Below are 6,836 nucleotides of genomic sequence, written 5' to 3' on the forward strand. Positions count from 1 at the left end.
TAATTCTACGTGGCATTGATTCAACAAGGTGCTGATAGCATTCTTTAGAAATGTTGGCCCATATTGATAGGATAGCATCTTGCAGTTGATGGAGATTTAAGGGATGCTCATCCAGGGCACGAAGCTCCCGTTCCACCACATCCCAAAGATGCTCTATTGGGTTGAGATCTGGTGACTGTGGGGGCCATTTTAGTACAGTGAACTCATTGTCATGTTCAAGAAACCAATTTGAAATGGTTCGAGCTTTGTGACATGGTGCATTATCCTGCTGGAAGTAGCCATCAGAGGATGGATACATGTTCTTATTCTGTTTACACCAAATTCGGACTCTACCATTTGAATGTCTCAACAGAAATCGAGACTCATCAGACCAGGCAACATTTTTCCAGTCTTCAACAGTCCAATTTTGGTGAGCTCGTGCAAATTGTAGCCTCTTTTTCCTATTTGTAGTGGAGATGAGTGGTACCCGGTGGGGTCTTCTGCTGTTGTAGCCCATCCGCCTCAAGGTTATGCGTGTTGTGGCTTCACAAATGCTTTGCGGCATACCTCGGTTGTAACGAGTGGTTATTTCAGTCAACGTTGCTCTTCTATCAGCTTGAATCAGTCGGCCCATTCTCCTCTGACCTCTAGCATCCACAAGGCATTTTTGCCCACAGGACTGCCGCATACTGGATGTTTTTCCCTTTTCACACCATTCTTTGTAAACCCTAGAAATGGTTGTGTGTGAAAATCCCAGTAACTGAGCAGATTGTGAAATACTCAGACCGGCCCGTCTGGCACCAACAACCATGCCACGCTTAAAATTGCTTAAATCACCTTTCTTTCCCATTCTGACATTCAGTTTGGAGTTCAGGAGATTGTCTTGACCAGGACCACACCCCTAAATGCATTGAAGCAACTGCCATGTGATTGGTTGACTAGATAATTGCATTAATGAGAAATAGAACAGGTGTTCCTGATAATTCTTTAGGTGAGTGTATAATGCTCCACCCATAGTTCCTGTATATAATGCTCCTCCATCCCACCCTTTAGTGCTGTATATAATGCTCCTCCATCCCACCTTTAGTACCAGTATATAATGCCCCCCTCTGTAGTTTCAGGCATGTATAATGATCCACTCCTCCCCCACGTCCCTGGTGCCCCCATTAGTACCAATGTTTAATATAAAAAAAAAAAACTCTCAGCTTACTCCCATTCCTTGATGCCGTCTGCAATGCAGGCCACAGACCTCCTCCGGTCTGTGGCTGGAGTTGCCGCGTCTAGGCTCTCCTGATGACATCACCGCTTCTGCGTCGAGTCTTGCCGACGTGATCATTCGAGACCCAACGCAAGAGGTCATGGTGATGTCATCTCCACCTCTTGTGCAGTTGTGCTGCATCATAGGCTTCCCCTTATGGGTAGCAATTAGCAAAGTGTCCCTGTGACTGTTCCCAGGTGTTCTTCTGATAGCCGCGCTGTGTCCTTACTGAGTACATACTCAGGACTTAGTTCATGTAGGCATACAATATGAGCTGAAACTATCTGCAACGTCAGGTCACAATACAGAGCTGCAAGAAGAGCAAACTGGAGCTGCAGAGTGGCGGTGCTGTCTGAAGCTGTAGAGGTAAGTTGTTGTTTTTTTGTTTGTTTTTTGTATGATCTGAGGTCTGCAGGGATCTGTGGGAGGGAAGCACATGAATTTTGGGTTCTGAGATCTGAGATCTGCAGGGTTCCGTCCATTGTCCCTGAAGGATGCTGGCTCATTGTGATACAAGCAGTGTTCCGTCCATTGTCACAAGAGTATTCGGGACTATTGTGACATGTACAGTGTTCCTTCCATTTTCCCTGAGGGATGCTGCTTCAATGTGACATATGCAGAGCTTTTTCCATTGTAATAGGAGAGTGCTGGACCATTTTGACACAAGGTATTCCATCAGTTGTCCTTGAAAGATATGATAAGCGTAGTGTTCCGTCCATTGTTTGTGGAGTATGCTGACCCGTTGTGACACGCCCAGTGTTATGACCATTGTCCCTGAATAATGCTGGCCCATTGTGAAAAGTGCAGTGTTCTATCCATTACCCCTGCATGATGCTGGCCATGTGCAGTGTTACATTCATTATTCCTGGTGGATGCTGACCCATTGTGACCCGTGCGGTGTTCTTTCCATTGTCACAGGAGGATGTTGGCTCATTGGGACACATATGGTGTTCAGTCCATTGTCACAGGAGGAAGCCGGCCCATTTCGACACTTGCAGTGCTCCGTAAGTTGTTCGTGAAACATGCTGAACCACTGTGACAAGCCAAGTGTTCTGTCCATTTTCCATGGACGATGCTGGCCCATTGTCACACATGCAGTGTTCCGACCATTGTCCCTGGAGAGTACTGGCCCACTGTGACACAGGCAGTTTTCCATCCATTAGCCCTGGATAATACTAGCCCATTGTGACACACAGTGTTCCATCCATTGTCCCTGGAGTATGCTGGACCATTGTGACATGAGCAGTGTTCCGTCCATTGTCCTTGAAAGATGCTTCACCACTGTGATGCGTGCAGTGTTCCATCCATTGTTTTTAGAAGATATTGGCCCATTGTGACATATACAGTGTTCTGTCTATTATCACAGGAGGATGCTGGCCCATTCTGACACACTTATTTATTTATCAATCAATGGTTGTACCAGTGTGGTACTTTATGGTATGAAGTACCTGGCTAAGCAGAATGAAAAGGATTGCCCATCAGCAGCAAATTTTCTAAATAAAAACTTTTATGTAGATGATGGTCTCATAAGTCTAGAGTCTACAGAATCTGCAATCAAACTAGAAAGAAAGCCAAGAGTTATGCGCAAGAGGAAACCTGCGCCTTCACAAATTCATCTCAAACAACAGAGAGGTACTGGAATCCATCAGTGACTCTAAACGCAACAATGAAGAATGTAGATCTCAATTATGATTATCTTCCAGTTCAGTACGTACTTGGATTGGGATGGAATGTAGAGAACAAGTTCTTCTTTGAAGTATCTATTTAAGAGAAAGTTGCAACTAAACGAACCAGTGGCTTCTATATTTGATCCATTGGGATTCTTGGCCCCAGTAATCCTTTAGAGCAAAAGAAATACTGCAAGAATTATGCAGACAGAAGTTGGGATGGGATGAGCCCATACCTGAAAATTTAAGGCCAAGGTGGGAGAGTTGGATAAGAGACTTGCAAAACTTGAGAGAAGTTCAGATACCCAGATGTTTTGTACCTCATGATTTCGGAAAGCACAAGAAAATAGAACTTCATAATTTTTCAGATACCGGTAGTTATGGTTATGGTAAGTGCTCCTACATCAGAGTAATAGGAGAAGAAAAGGGGGGAAGGCCAGAGTTGCACCTACCAGTATTTAGACAATACCAAGACTTGAACTGACAGCAGTCGTAGTTTCAGCATCAGTAAGCAAGTTTCTGAGAGAAGAATTGGAATTGAAAATAGATGAAGAATATTTTTGGACAGACTCACAAGTTGTCCTAGGATACATAAACAACAAAGCGCGAAGACTCCATATCTTTGTCACCAACAGAGTTGAGAAAATTCGGGAAATAAATCCAGAACATTGGCATCACATTAACACAAAGCATAACCCAGCAGATCATGCTTCAAGAGGCCTGAATGTAACTGAATTGAATAATTCAAATTGGTTCACAGGTCCAGAGTTCCTTTGGGAAAAGGAAATCTCGCCCAGTAAAGGTTACACAGAATTGTCTATGGGTGATCCAGAAGTGACAGTTGTACAAACATTGAGCACTGTTGGCAAGTGTCAAGATGACATACTTGAAAGAATATCCAGATGTTCAAAATGGAATACAGTCATAAACGTAGTAGCTCTAATTCAACGTTTGGCAAAGGGAATCAGAAATAAGGAATTGTTGAATGTAGAAGAAAGAATGAAAGCTGAAGAAACAGTCATAAGACTCATTCAACAGAGATTCTACAGTGAAGAGTTGAAGAGACTTAGTCAAGAACCGAAAAGGCTTCCAAACAACCACCCATTGTACAAGCTTAATCTTGTTCTGCAGGATGGTATACTGAAGGTGGGAGGGAGACTGGAATGAAGCATTCAGCAATTCTACCCAAAAACTCTACCTTCACAAGATTGATTATTGATCACTACCACAACATATTCTTGCATCAAGGAAGAAGCTTTACCCAAAGCTGTTTGAGAGAAGGTGGTTACTGGATTGTGAAAGGAAGCAAAGTTATAGAAAAGTATATAAGTAAATGTGTACTTTTCAGAAAGGCACGTAGACCTACAGAAGAACAAAGAATGGCAGATTTACAGGCAGATCGTGTAAACCCATCGCCACCATTTCTTTATAGCGGAATGGATTGTTTTGGCCCATCCATCACCAAACAGAACCGCAAGGAGTACAAGAGATATGGATTAATATTTACATGTCTGAGCTTCAGAGCAATTCACCTAGAAATGTTAGAGGATATGTCAACTGACGCATTCATCAACGCCTTAAGATGTTTCATAGCCAGTAGAGGTACCGTCAGAGAGCTTTGATCTGACCAAGGATCTAATTTTGTCGGAGCAAAGAATGAATTGAAAAAATCTCTAAAAGAGATCGATAAAGAAAAAGTAACTGAGTATTTGTTAGAGAAACCGTGTGATTTTCATATGAATGCTCCACATGCAAGCCATACAGGAGGAGTTTGGGAAAGACAAATCAGAACTGTGAGAAATGTGTTAAGTTCAGTGTTGAAAAAGAACGCCGGAAGAATAGATGATACTTCACTTAGAACTCTATTCTATGAAGTAATGTCTATTGTTAACAGTCGTCCACTAACAGTGGATAACATCAACGATCCAACAAGTTTGGACTCTTTAACTCCCAACCATCTACTTCACCTTAAGTCTGATTACATACAGCCACCCCCTGGCAAGTTCACCAAAGAGGATTTATATGCCAGAAGGATATGACGAAGAGTTCAATATCTATCAGATCAGTTTTGGAATAGATGGAGGAAAGAGTACTTAGCCAATCTTATGCTAAGAAGTAAATGGCAAACACCCAGAAGAAATGTCCAAGTTGGTGACATAGTGTTAGGGAAAAAAGAAGATTTACCTAGAAGTCAATGGAAATTGGCCAAAGTTCTAGAAGTTCAAAACGATGAAGACAAACTAGTAAGAAGAGTGTTGTTACAAATAGGAGACTCAAAACTTGACAAAAAAGGAAAACATCTCACTACGTCCTATACAGAAGTTAGTTGTTCTACTTGAGAGTGATAAGACACTTGGAAGTTGAGAACCTGATGGAAAATTCCTTAAATTCATGTTCAAGTCCTACCACTAAGAACATAGAATTATAGGTAATTTTGGTGGGAGTGTAGCTGGCCAGCTAAGACATGTCCTAGTTTGCTAATATAGCTTGTATGTTTATGCAGCTGGACTTGCCAATAACCTTAATACAGTTCCTATGTTTATGTGTTAGAGACAAAAGCAGAGTTATTTACTGTGACATCATGTTTTGGATGTCATATAACTGTTATATATTGTGTTCACAGAAGCAGAAAAAGATAATATGCCTTTAAGATTCATTTTGTAGTGTAAGGTAAGCTCAGTGACACAGCAGAAACAACAGAAAGCATAGTGTTAATATGTTGTTACTGGGCAGAAGTCTAGACCAATCACAGCCAGCTTCTCACACAGCAAGAATTTCCACCAATCACAGCTAGCCTCACTCACAGCCTGTCTGGGAATTCCCCTAGCAGGAGCTGCTAGAATCATTATTCACCAAAGACAGGAGCTGGAGAGATATTCACTCCACTGAGAGCTGTGTTTTTATGGAAGCAAAGAGACCAAAATATGTATTTAATACAGTTCTGATGTGTTCCTACTGTTAGTATAGTGATTAGAACTGTATACTGAACCAGTTATGTGTGTTTACTTACAGTTCACCAAATACAAATTGCAAGCTACAATTGCAAACTACAAAGTTCACAATCCAAATTCAAATTCCATATTGGAATCCAAATTGCATACAACCCTACCAGATCATACTCAACCAATCTGCAAATAGATACTGCAAACTGAAAACCCAGTTTAGCCAGTAGAACTGTTAAATCTCAGATATACCTTCCAGAGAGATCATAAAGTGCTTAAATAACTTAAAGTGAGAGTACAGATACTCAAGAGAGAAATATATCCACCAATTTATGTTGAATGACAAGATTGAACAGTTGAACCACCATCTTATGCATACCACCATTTTGTGATATCTTTTCAACACGTGTTTTATACATGGACTATCTGCTATGGAGGCGGCATTGTTATATATATATAAAGAAGTTATTTCAAGCATTTGGTGTGCTCTTTAAACCTACTGTTTCCATAGAACGGCGCTAGAGGAATTACAGAGTAATAGTCTGGTTAGACTAAAAGTCAGAGATATCAAAATTCTTCTAATGCCACAGCGCAAAAGGCACTTCATAGTGCTGCGCCTGCCACACCTGAGTGTAAGCTTGCCTTATAACATCATGTATTGAAAGGTATCAAATTACAATATTTTATATTGTTTCTCTTTTGGAGAGCATCAAAACTTCTTGTCACATTAAGACACTGGCCCATTGTGACACGAGTGAAGTTCTGTTCATATTCTCTGAAGGATACTGGCCCACTGTGATACATACAATGTTCCGCCATTGTCACAGGAGGATGCTGGCCCATTTCAACATGAGCAGCGTTCCGTCAATTGTCCTCAAAAAATGCTGAACCATTGTTACAAGCTCAGTGTTCTGTCCATTGTCCATGGAGGATGCTGGCCCATTGTCACACTTACAGTGTTCCCACCATGGTCCCTGGAGAATGCTGGCT

This window comes from Bufo bufo, chromosome 8, assembly GCF_905171765.1.
Source record: "Bufo bufo chromosome 8, aBufBuf1.1, whole genome shotgun sequence".
NCBI classification, from domain to species: Eukaryota; Metazoa; Chordata; class Amphibia; order Anura; family Bufonidae; genus Bufo; species Bufo bufo.